The sequence below is a fragment of the Onychomys torridus genome, chromosome 1 (genome assembly GCF_903995425.1).
Source record: "Onychomys torridus chromosome 1, mOncTor1.1, whole genome shotgun sequence".
NCBI classification, from domain to species: Eukaryota; Metazoa; Chordata; class Mammalia; order Rodentia; family Cricetidae; genus Onychomys; species Onychomys torridus.
Window position 1 is genome coordinate 44,560,805 of NC_050443.1, and position 12,129 is coordinate 44,572,933.

Here is a 12,129-nt window from a genome sequence, read left to right on the forward strand (position 1 = left end):
CCTCTGGGATTTGGAAATGGGCAGAGCAGTTCCAGGGCTGGCTCCTAGCCAGGACTTCCCAGCCTCTGTGGAGTCTCGCACCTGCTCACATCCCCCACCGGTCCCTCCCACACAGAGCTGAGATGTGGCTCCGGGTGAAACTAGGTTGCCATGGCATTCCACATATAGAGCTTCCACATCAAGTTCTGACTACCCTAGCCTGTGGGACTCCTGCTTAGGGTTTTGCTTTGTGGTTCCAGCAAAGTTATTCAGTCTCTCTGGGCCTAATTTCCTCATCAATAAAAAGAGGTGGATTTTCCTGTGTCCATCACTGAAGATGTCTTCAGTTTCCACCCACCTTACAACTCTAGACTACCCTTTGTAACAAGTATAGATTTAATGTTCACAACACCAACTGAAAAGCAAAACCCAAAACCAGCACAAAAACTGATTGTAGTGAAGGAGTTGTTTGTGACTTGCTCTTTGTTAATTTTCTCTGCAAACCCATTGTGGTGTTTGGACAAAGGCTGGTCTTTAATAAATACACGCCTCCTTTCTCTCACGAGCACATGCCAGCATTGCTGTGTGCCCAGCAGCCTTCCTGGAGCTGAGAGTCTAGAATGTCAAGTCAGAAGACAGCAGCATGCCCTCCAGGGGTGGACTTCCCAGTGGAGTCAGCTATGCTAAATGCTGTGGAGAGGGACCTACGAGGGGCCTGGACATCAGGATAGGGGGCACACTGAGCAAATGCCTGAAGGCTGAAGAAAGGAGCCGTGCAGTCACCAACAAGAAGAACATCTGGTGGAAGGGAAGAGCCAGTGCACAACCAGAGAGTCTGAGGAGACATGGGGCAGAGGAGGAATAAAGATGAGTGGGAGGGATGTGTGAAGGGCAGTGTCCTGGATCTCCAGGCGTGATGCAGCCTTCATTTGCAGTTGGCTTTGACCTTTGAGAGATCATTGACCCAAGAGTAAAGGACGTTTGCAGGGGAAGAGCAACTTGGGATTTAACTTTTGAGCAACTGGAACTGGCATTATTATGCTCCGTCACCTTCAGAAGCAGCTAGACTTGAGCTCTGAGATGGTGGTTCAGGCAGAAGCTGGGCATGGCAGCTGGAGGAAATGCCCCCGTGAGCACCAGAGGCTGTAAATGGCCTACAATGTGTATTTCAGGCCAGAGGCAAAAGATCCTGTTTGCAGAAGCCCGGCCCAGCAGAAGCTGCAGGGAGAGGCACAGTCATGTGGGCTGCCTTGGGGACACCAGGGAGCTCTGGCTGCTCTTCCCACCTCACCACCCTGCAAAGGAAGCAGAGCCCCTCCCTCTCCAAGGAAGGAGGCCACACCCCTCCCCACCAGTCTGTTAGTGTCTACACTAGGGATTTATTGGCACTGCATCTTGGTCTTGGCTAATACAGAGCTAAACACCCGTCTCAATTCCTCAACTTCGTTACTGTCCCACTTCAGACAGTTCAGACCCTCCCTGGCTTGCATTTCTGCTATTTCATTCATATATGTCCTTGGGTCCAACAGGTTGTGTGTGTGTGTGTGTGTGTGTGTGTGTGTGTGTGTGTGTGTGTGTGGTGTCTGTATGGCATATACATGTATTACATCTCACCATGTACGAACTCAGGCAGTGTGTGGGCAAGTCAGAGGACAGCCCTAGGCGTCACTGTATACCTACATGGTGGATAACCAGCAGGCTCTCTGGCCCTCTGGCTTCCAGAAATTCACCTGTCTCCACCTCCCATCTCACTGTAGGGATGCGGGGACTACAAACACATGCTACCCCAGCCAGCTCTGGAATATGAACTCAGGCTCTCATGTTTGCATGCCAAGAACTCTACCTGCTGAGCCCTCTCTCCAGCCTGTTTTTTGATTCTTAAACTGACAAATAAAAATTGCATATCTTTATTGTGTACAACCTGACACTTTGAGGAACAGGAAGGGGTCTGTCTTTATGCCTTCGAGCTTTCTTCTTTCTCTCAAGAAGCCCATGTTAGCTTTGGTGGTATATTACCTGCAGAGTTCTCTGCTAGAGGGAGCGTATGTTACTGTGGGGTGGGGTTAATGGGGACATTGCACACACATCCAGGGGTCTTGGCAGTGTTTTAAACAAAGGATTGGGGGGAGGGGAGTCCATTTTTTCTTGCATTCTCCATGCTGACACTCCCTGCAACAAAAGGCAGATTAACACAAGCAGCTGGGACAGATGTTTAATGACAGGACCACCCACTATATACACAGGAGAAAACCCAGAGAGCTTTTGAGAAAACCCAAGATCTTTTTTTCTACCCAAGGCTCTTGAATAAAGACAAAACAGAGGGTGTGGGCAAAGGCCTGTGAAAATAGGATAGGACTTATTCTGCAGGTGTGTGTGTGTGTGTGTGTGTGTGTGTGTGTGTGTGTGTGTGTGTGTCTCGTGGAGGAGGGGGTTATTCACATGAATGCAGGTGCCCTCAGAAGCCAGAAGACAGCACTGGGTCTCCTGGGGTTAGAGTTTCGGGGTGCTGTGAGCCACCTTATGGGTGCTGGGAACTGAACTCAGGTCCTCTGCAAGAACCGTATATGCTCTTCTCTGCTGAACCATTTATCCAGCTTCATCTAGGAGAATCTCTTGTGACATAGAGTCACCCTTGCTTCCTAGTGGGGAGAAGCCATGCCAAGCATGGAGAAACTTTCAGAGCTGTGCGTTTTCCTTCTGGGAAGGGCTGCTTCTGCTCCATTTTCAAAGAGTTGATTTTGTCCATGGTTTTCCAAACATGGTTTTTCAACTTGCTCAAAATAATCCTTATAACAAAGAGGCATGTCTGATCTTCTAAAAGTCTTGAAACCCATCAGGACAATTTCCACACCCCTCTGTGTTTTATTTTTTATCCACCCACTGTGTGTGTGTGTATGTGTGTGTGTGTGTGTGTGTGTGTGTGTGTGTGTGTGTGTGCACTTGTGCCATAGCACCCATGTGGAGGTCAGAGATCAGCTAAAGTGCCAATCCTCACTTCCTCACTGGGTTAACGCGGTGTCTTGTGTTGTTTGCTGCTGGATATTGTGTGTCAGGCCTGCTGGCCTGGGAGCTTCTGGAGATTCTCCTGTCTCCACTTCCCCTCTCTGAAGAAACACTGAAATTACAGAGTCACGCCACCATGCTAGGTTTGACATGGGTTCTTAGCGTCCAAAATCAGGTCCTCATGCTTGTGTGGCAAGCTCCTTGCTCACTGAACCATCTCCGCCGCTTCTTCTCTGTGCTTTAGAAGATCTAATTTAAGATTCTTAGAAGCAGCCACAGCCACTTTGGAGACAATGGGCATGAGAAATGAGGGACTCAGTGAACATGGATAGGCTTACCCCTGCTTTACAAGGCCCAACACAGCCTTTCCTGGCCACACTTCAGCATTCCAGCCACACGGACCTCCAGCGGCTCTTACTAGCTGGCCTGAGAGGGCCGAAAGTACCAGCTGGTCCTTCTCCCTGGCAGCCTCATCCCGGCCAGCCACTGTCCACTTAGTTCATTCCTCAGGCCATTTGACTCTGAATCAGCCATTCCCATGATTATTTCTCAGCCCTGAGAGGTCCCCGAGAGGAAGGGGACACTCCAGGCTCACATGTGTGTTTCTATAGGGTCTGATGTGTCCTGAGACCTCTGAAATAAATGTACTTTTTACTATTAGTTGTCATGGTTACTAGCAAAAGGTTCATTACCTGCTGGAACTACTAAGGGGCCCTCCTTTTGTTGACAACCAATACCCTCTATAGTCCAACAGTAGGACATTTTGGATAGTCTGGCCATATATAGACCGGAGCTGGAATTGGAGAGCTTAAACAGTGAGCCTCTGCCATAAGGTCACTTTAGACCGGTCAGTGGTGTGCCCCAGATAAGTCTGCTGTAAGTGGCCAGCCCACTGTGCAGAGGGACATGCGCTGTTACTGTTGGCCTGCAAGGCCCTTCCTCTTCCCCTCAGCCCTGGTACCCAGCTGAATACCTGCTCCTGTTTTGGGCTCAGCCTTTCCTACTCTGGCACCTACAGGGCCACTCACTTGCTTTGGGCCTGGAAGAGCCTCCAGTATGGGGGGAGGTAGAGCTCCTGCTTTACCAGGCTGCCAGTGTGGCTGGGCATCAAGCTGGAAGGATACACTCTGAGGTGGGCAGAGCCCATGAGAAGGGATCGTTACATCTGCTTGGGGAGATGCGATCCTTTAGCAGAGAAATCTAGAGGCTATTACAGAGAGAGGACAGGGAGGAAGCTGGTTCCCCTGCTTAAAGATCAAGAGCTCAGTCCCACATCCCCAGACCATGGGTGCCGGGTGCTGGCTAGGTCCAAGCATAATCTTCCTAATGGCCCAGGCAGCCGCACAGCATCTGGTGGGGCCTAATGCCTTGGGAATATCTGCTTTCATGTGATTAACGGCTGTCGATAAGACTTTGATCCTGGAAAAGCAGGCCTGGCCGCTGAGCCCAGCTACCAGCATTACTTTGTTATGCTGGGAGTTGGGAGCCATTTCAGTGAAGAGGGAAGAAGGGTACTCATAGGCAGCCCAGAGAAAGACAAGGGGAGATAGGGCTGAGGCTGGTGTTGGAGGGGTGAAAGCAGCCAGGGACAAAAGGTTTCTCAGTCCTAGGACCCCTGCTCATCAACCCCATCTCCCCCTTCCCAGGATTTAAAGTCCCTGGACCAATTCACCCACCAGTAGCCAGGCAGTGAATGTTCTCACAATAAACAGTCTGTACCTACATCTCCCTGCTCTAGCCCATCTCATCTTCTCATTCTGGTTAAACAAGCAGCCATTGGTGCAAAAGTCCAGGTGCCAGGCAGGACCTGGGGGCAGGTTTTTTCAATTTTTGGGTCCTAGGACTGACCTAGAGCCCAGGCAGCCCTATAACTCTGGAAAAACCCCTATTTCCTGACTAATGTGTCATGAGCCCTTTACACCCTCAGATTTGAATCCATGGATTTAAATAGACTTTTTTTCGTATTGCTATCGCCTAAGCAATACAGAATAACATGGTCTGTGTGGTATATAGGGCTTAGAGTGTAGCCCAGTGACTTAGTATGTGGAAAGATCTGGGTTCGAGCCCTAGTCCCACCAAAATCCATATATGCATATCTTCACTCAATATGTACATGGAGCATAGATACTCTATGTCATCCAGATATGTCTTAAAGAATGTACATAGGTTCTTTGGACATGCAATCTTGTCTTGTACAAAGAACCTGAGCCCTTACAGACCTTGGGGCCCTGGAACCATCCCCCTTGGGTACCTAGGAATACCTGCACCCCTCAAGTAGACCCCTGCTGAAGACCTGGCCCTATGTTGTGACATGGAGAAGGGGCTGGGTGCCCAAACCACACAGGAGATAGATACAGCTCCAGGAGTCCACAGAGCCCGTGGAAAGAGCTCTGTCAGGGTAGCTTGTGGGTGTCACATCACACTCTCCAGAGGTTTCTAAACCATGGGCCAGGTGTCACACGGCCCCAGAGCCACCACAAACCTCTGACTTCTTTGGCATACACCGAATATATTTTAGGATTGTCCTTCACAATATTTTCAGTCCTCTATGCCTTTCCGCCCCTACTTATAAAACTCCCGGGACTAACGGGATTGGTTTGTGCACGTTCTAATTGACATTTGTGCAGGTCAGTGTTGGGACCGAAAAAGCAGCCATTTGATAAATAAATACTATCATAGACCGCGAACTGCAGCCAGGGGTCAGGTTGGCTCCGAAGCCAGCCAGGTGGGGGCAGCAGAGTGCTGAGCCGGCAGAGCCTGGCTCAGCAGCAGGGAAAGGTGGGCCCCGAAGGATGAGAGTGCCAAGTTCCCGCTGGACTGCCTGAGCAGTTGGTACATGGTGGGACAGTAGTACCAACATCAGCTCAAGGGGTGCTAGCCCTCCTTCCAAGCCTCCACGGCAGGAGACACCCCAAGATCTGTGAGTCCCCTGAACTGACCCACAGTGGAGAGGCTGCTCAGCCAGTTAGCCAAGGTGCATGAGCCACTCAGAAGGAAATACTTCCTTGTCACAGGGTGCCTAAGTCCCTCTTTAACTGGAGTCATTGCCACCCTGCAAGCCCCAGAGGAGGCCACCGCTCTGACCGTAGGCAAGCCTTTGGCACTTGGTGGGGGCTCCTGTGGTTTGGCACCGGAGGGACTTCTATCGGAGATGTGCTGTTAACAGTTGTTGGTTCCAGTTCAAAATAATATGCATGCCTTCTTGTCTTAAAATTGTTCAAAACTTTCAAGAGGGTGGTAGAGTATGGACCTGAATTCAGGCCCACTCTTACAGGACCCCACGTGACAGCACAGCGCACCTGCCAAGAAAACAAGTTGGGGAGGAGAGGGTTGATTTCACTTACCTTCCTACAGCAATGCTCATCTTTGAAAGCAGTGAGGTCAGGAACCCAAACGAAGTAGGAACCTGGAGGCAAGAGCTGATGTAGAGGTCATGGAGGGGTACTGCCTACTGGCTTGCTCCCCATGGCTTGCTCATTCTGCTTTCTTACAGCACCCAGAGCCCCAGCCCTGGGTGGCCCCGCCTACAATAGGCTGGGCCCCTCCCCATCAATCACTAATTAAGAAAATAACCTACAGGCTTGCCTACAGCCCGTTCTTAGGGGGGCAATTTCTCAGTTGAGGTCCCCTCCTCTCAGATGACTGTAGCATGTGCCAGGTTGGCATAATACTAGCCAGCACAGGTGACCTCATGGTTCTGAGATAGAGAAGCCAGCTCTTCTTTCCTCCAGGAATAGGATGGATTCCTGGCATGTACCCCACCAGCCACTGGGGCCCAACAGAAATAGCTCTCTCCTAGCCTTTAAACCATGTTAGCTTGTGTTCCGGGAGGCCAAGATTCCCGATACTCAAGCTCTCTCATTCCACAGCTGCTATTTGTTCCTGGGAGTTCTAAGACCCACCCGTGGGCATGTCTTTGCTTGGGAAGACTATTTCCATTTCCCCAGATGGGGGTGGGAACAACAGGTCAAAGGAACGACTGCAGCCACTTCCGGCCTGGTGAACCATTGAGTCTACTGGGGTTACTTGCAGAAGCACAGGAGAGTCAGACTACTGCAAAAGGATGCATCACTACAGTCCGTGCCTAGCTTGCAGGCGGCACCATCTGAGAGTCTCCTCTTCCTCAGAAACTGGTTACTGCTTCTGTAACTCCAGGGAGGGCCTCGGAGACAGGACTAGTGTGAGTTGGTTAGGCCTTGTCCCCCAACACACCACAGAGGGGCACTTTAATCAAAGGAAACAGCTACCCATCACCCTCCACTCTCTCCCTCTCTCTCCCTCTGGCTGGCAAATGTCATAAAGCTCCGCCTCTTCACTAGCCTGTCCCTTTTATGGCTACTTCTGCCCCTCCACGGGCAGTTGTAGGCGGCTTAGTTGGTGTGTAGGCCCAGGAATAATGTAAAACTGAAGCTGTCCTGAGATGCCCTCAGCTGCCTGTCTGTCCTCAGCTGTCACAGAGCTCTGGCCCCTGTAGTTTTCTCTGAGCACCCTGCCGCCACCTCACCTCCTTTCTCTAGAAGAGCTGTGTTGGCTGTCATTCAGAATTCTCTTGCCTGAGCCTTACCGCTCAGAATCTAAGATGATTTCTGCAAGCTAGGTATGTAGCTCAGTGGGAGAGCGCTTGCTCTGGTTTTGATTTCTAGCAAATACACACACACACACACACACACACACACACACACACACACACACAGAGAGAGAGAGAGAGAGAGAGAGAGAGAGAGAGAGAGAGAGAGAGAGAGAGAGAGCCTTTCCTAGGGACTGGTAGGCCTTGCACAGTTCTGTACTGCAGCCAGATGGCAGCTTTCCACAGGAGGTCCCCACATGACAGACTTAGAAATACACATGGAATGACTTCCAAGGTCTGTGAGCTATGCTTTGCCATTATCAAGGCAACAGCCCAGAAACCCAAGGAGAGTAGGAAACAGCTTGGGACATTCACATTCCACTCAGCAGGGGCAAATCTTTCGATTTCTTTGCGTCCTCCCCACCAGTTTCTGCAGCTGTGAAAATCAAAACACCGTTCCTCTGCTTGATGAGGTGTACACACGGTGAACGGAATCTTCTCTCTCTCTCTCTCTCTCTCTCTCTCTCTCTCTCTCTCTCTCTGTTTTTTAAAACAGGATTTCTTTGTGTAGTTTTGTGCCTTTCCTGGAACTCACTCTGTAGCCCAGACCGGCCTCAAACTCACAGAGATCCGCCTGCCTGCCTCCTGAATGCTGGGATTAAAGGCGTGTGCCACCACTGCCCGATATGAATCTTTTCTCTTTATTTTTGTCGGAATTATATATATTTTACGTGCATTGGTGTTTGCCTATGTGTGTGTGAGTGCCAAATCCCCTGGAACTGGAGTTACAGACCATTGTGAACTCCATGTGGGTGCTAGGATTTGAACCTGGGTCCTCTGGAAGAGCAGTCAGTGCTCTTAACTACTGAGGAATCTCTCCAGCCCCAACTTTTTATATTTTTAAAAATTAAGAAAGCATAATTACATCATTTTCCCCTTTCTTTTTCTCTCTTCAATTCCACCCACTTGCTTCCATTCAGATTCATGACCTCTTTTTCTTCGTTACTGTGACATATATGTATATATGCATACATCTATAAATACCACCTGCTCAGTCTGTTCCGTATTGATTTTAGGGTTGACCAGTTGGTCAGTGACTGGGGTCATCCCTGGGGAAGACTCACTTACTCTCAGCATTCTTTAGTTGCCTGTGGTGGGGCCCCAGTGAGATTTCCCCCTTCCATGGTGGCATGGCTGCTGGTGAATGACCTTTTTAAAAGGCACTTTATTGTCAAGAACTTTCAAATAAAAACATCATGTAGTGATGTTAACACAGCAGCTGTCCAGACCCAAGGTCTGTATGCTGTAATGAACGTCTATGCAGTTAGAACAACCATTTTGAAGCTGTGGAGCTTCTCTTTGGATTTTATACTTTCACTGTTGATTATATTTTTAATGTACGTATCTACTATAAAGAAGAAAACTCCATGATAGAGTTAAAAGTGGAAAAACCATTAGCTTCATATACTTTGTCACAGCTCACGTGTTCTTTACCTGAGTTCTGGTCTTCCTCATTGCGTGTTAGCACCCTTTCTTGTTTTTCACTCTATGTTATATGACGTCTGCACATATTGATATACATGTCTGTAGCACAGGCAAGGATACACACATGCAGGAGGACATATCCAGTTATTTTTTTTCTGAGATTGAGTGACCTCACTTAATATACATTCTATGTCCATCCACTTCCCTGCAAATTTTGTGATTTCATTTTTTTCCACAGAGCTGAGTAGTATTCAGTCTTACATATGAACCAGATTTTCAGTATGTATCTTTATATTATTCATTCTTTTGCCTTATGACCTTTACCTTGGTCAGCGGTTCTCAACCTGTGAGTCGTGACCCACTTGGAGGTCAAACAACCCAGATATCCTACACATCAGATATTTACATTATGATTTAGTAGCAAAATTCATAACAGTATTCATAACAGTAGAAAAATTAGTTATGAAGTAGCAATGAAAATGATTTTATGATTGGGGGTCACCACAACATGAGGAACCACATTAAAGGGTCACAGCATTAGGAAGGTTGAGAACCACTGTGCTAGATTAATTTTCTCTGTTTTGTTCCTTTGGATTTCATACTTTCTACAGCTTTATATTTTAAGTAGACCTGTTATAAATGGCATATGGTAGTTTAGTTTTTTAAAAAATAAAGTATGATATTTTAGCCTTTTATGTAAAACATTTATAGTATTGCATGCAATATAATTTTGACACATTATGTAAATCTTGCAGCTTACAATTCATGTATCTTATGTTTGAGCTACTGTATTCCCATCTCTCCTTTTCTTCTGTTTTTAATTATTAAATGTTTTTGTTGTTTTTCTCTCTGTTGGAAGGCTTATGCTTTTTTCTAGACTTTTATTGTTACCTGGGATTCTAGCTAGATAACTTTTCAAGGTAGAGTTTTAGCTACCTGGGCAGTGCAGATCTCAGGACTCCAGTTCCTCTAACCCTGTCAGCAGAGACTGCAGGTGCTTGACCTCCCGCTACCCACCTCAGTGGCTGCTGCAGAAACCTAGCAGCCTGCCTTTGATCCTTGGAATTCATGTGAAGGTGGAAAGATAGAAAGACTCCACAAACATCCTCTAATACCCCCTCCCTAATAATAACTTTAAAGTAAGTCTCCTGTGCTCCAGCTGACTTACCCATCCTTGCCTCCATCTCCCTGAACCCACACATTAGGGCTGGACTTACACTGTGTGGCCCTCTCAGACTGACTTCTCTCACTAAGTGACTTGTGTTCAGATCCCCAGTATCTGTGCCTTGTTCTTATTTAGTGATGATAATACTACCTTATGTGACATGCAACGCTCACCTGTTGAATGACACCTTGTTTGTTTCAGCTTTTTGGCAACTGTGAACAAGTTACCATAAACATCTGATTGCAGGTTTTATTTGTTTGGGCTTTTGACTCACTTTATAACCCTGGCTAGACTGGAACTTGCTTATGTAGACCAGGCTGGCCTCTAACTTGTGGCAATCCTTCTAGCTCTCTGCCTATAGAGCCCTAGATTTACATTCATGTGCCATTATGTCTGGATGGACATTTAAGTTGTGAATTTATTCCGCACTGAGGCGTGTGGCAAGACAGTGTTGAGCTCATAAGAGGCTGCCTGCCTACCCTTCAAAGAGCCATTGAAAAACAGCACCAAGGAGGGTTGTCCATCTGCATCCTTGCTGTCATCTGTGGTGGTCACTTTTTGTATTTTAGCTATTCTTACAGATGCTTCAATGTGGGCCTCTGCTTTTTGAAATTCCCGCTATTCCCAGTACATGATGCTGAGCATCTTTTTACAAAGCTATTTACCATCCTTGCATCTTCTTTGGTGAGGTGTCCAGATCTTTCCACTATTTAGAAATGGTTATTTGGGGGTCCATTTGATGACTCAGTGGGTAAAGATGCTTACTGCAGGGGTTGGGGATTTAGTTCAGTGGTAGAGCACTTGTCGGTTTGGTCCCCAGCTCTGAGGGTAGGGGGAAGAGCTTACTACCAAAACTGATGGCCTGAATTTAGTTCCCTAGGATCCACATGGAGAGAACAGACTCCTATAAATTGTCTCCAGACATGCTCCACAGGACATATGTGCTCCTCCCCCAACATACTAGTAATAAATCATTTCAAAACTGTTATTTGTTTTCCTCCTCAGAAGTCCACTCTTTAAAAGTTTGCTAGAGATCAAGTCATCCTGAGTTCCAAGGATTAAATGTATATTTTGATCTAATTCCTTTTTCATCTGAGATTGTCAAATATTTTCTTCCAGCCTCTGTTTTTCTTTCATTCTCTTAAAGATACCTCTTAGAGTGTAAATTTTTCATCAAAATATATTTTTAGATTTATTTATTTTATTTTATGTGTGAGAGGGTTTGTTTGCATGTATATATGAGTTCCACATGTGCTCATCAAGAGGGGTTTGGGTCCTCTGGAACTGGAGTTACAGACAGTTGTGAACCACCATGTGAGTGTTGGGAACTAGGTCCTTTGCAAGATCAATGAGTGCTCTTAACCACTGAGCCATCTCTCCAGTCCCAAACTTTTCATCTTAATAAAGACTAGCTCTTGATTTTTTTCTTTATAAGTCTTTCTTTTGACAGTATCTAACAAGCCATCACCAAGCTCAAGGTCACCTTGATTGTCATAGGTTAGAGTGGTGGTTTCAATAAGAATGGCCCCTATAGGCTCATGCATCGAAATACTTGGTCTTCAGTTGGCGGAACTGTTTGAGAAGGATTAGGAGTTGTGGCCTTGGGAGAAGAGATGTGTCACAGGGGTGGTCTTTGAGGCTTCAAAAACTTCACATCATCCCTAGTGTTCTCTCTATTTCCTGTTTGTGGATCAGGATGTGAGCTCATAGCTGCTGCTCCAGCACTATTCCTCTCTGCCTGGGGCTGTGTTCCCTGCCATGTTGGTCATGGATTCATACCTGGAACTATAAGGCCCCAGTAAACTCTTCCTTCTACAACTTGCCTTGCTTATAGTGTTTTATCCTGGCAATATAAAAGTAACTAGACAGCTGTCATCTGAAGGTTTTACAGTTGTGTGGTTCACTTTTAAGCCTTGGGATCCTTTTGAGT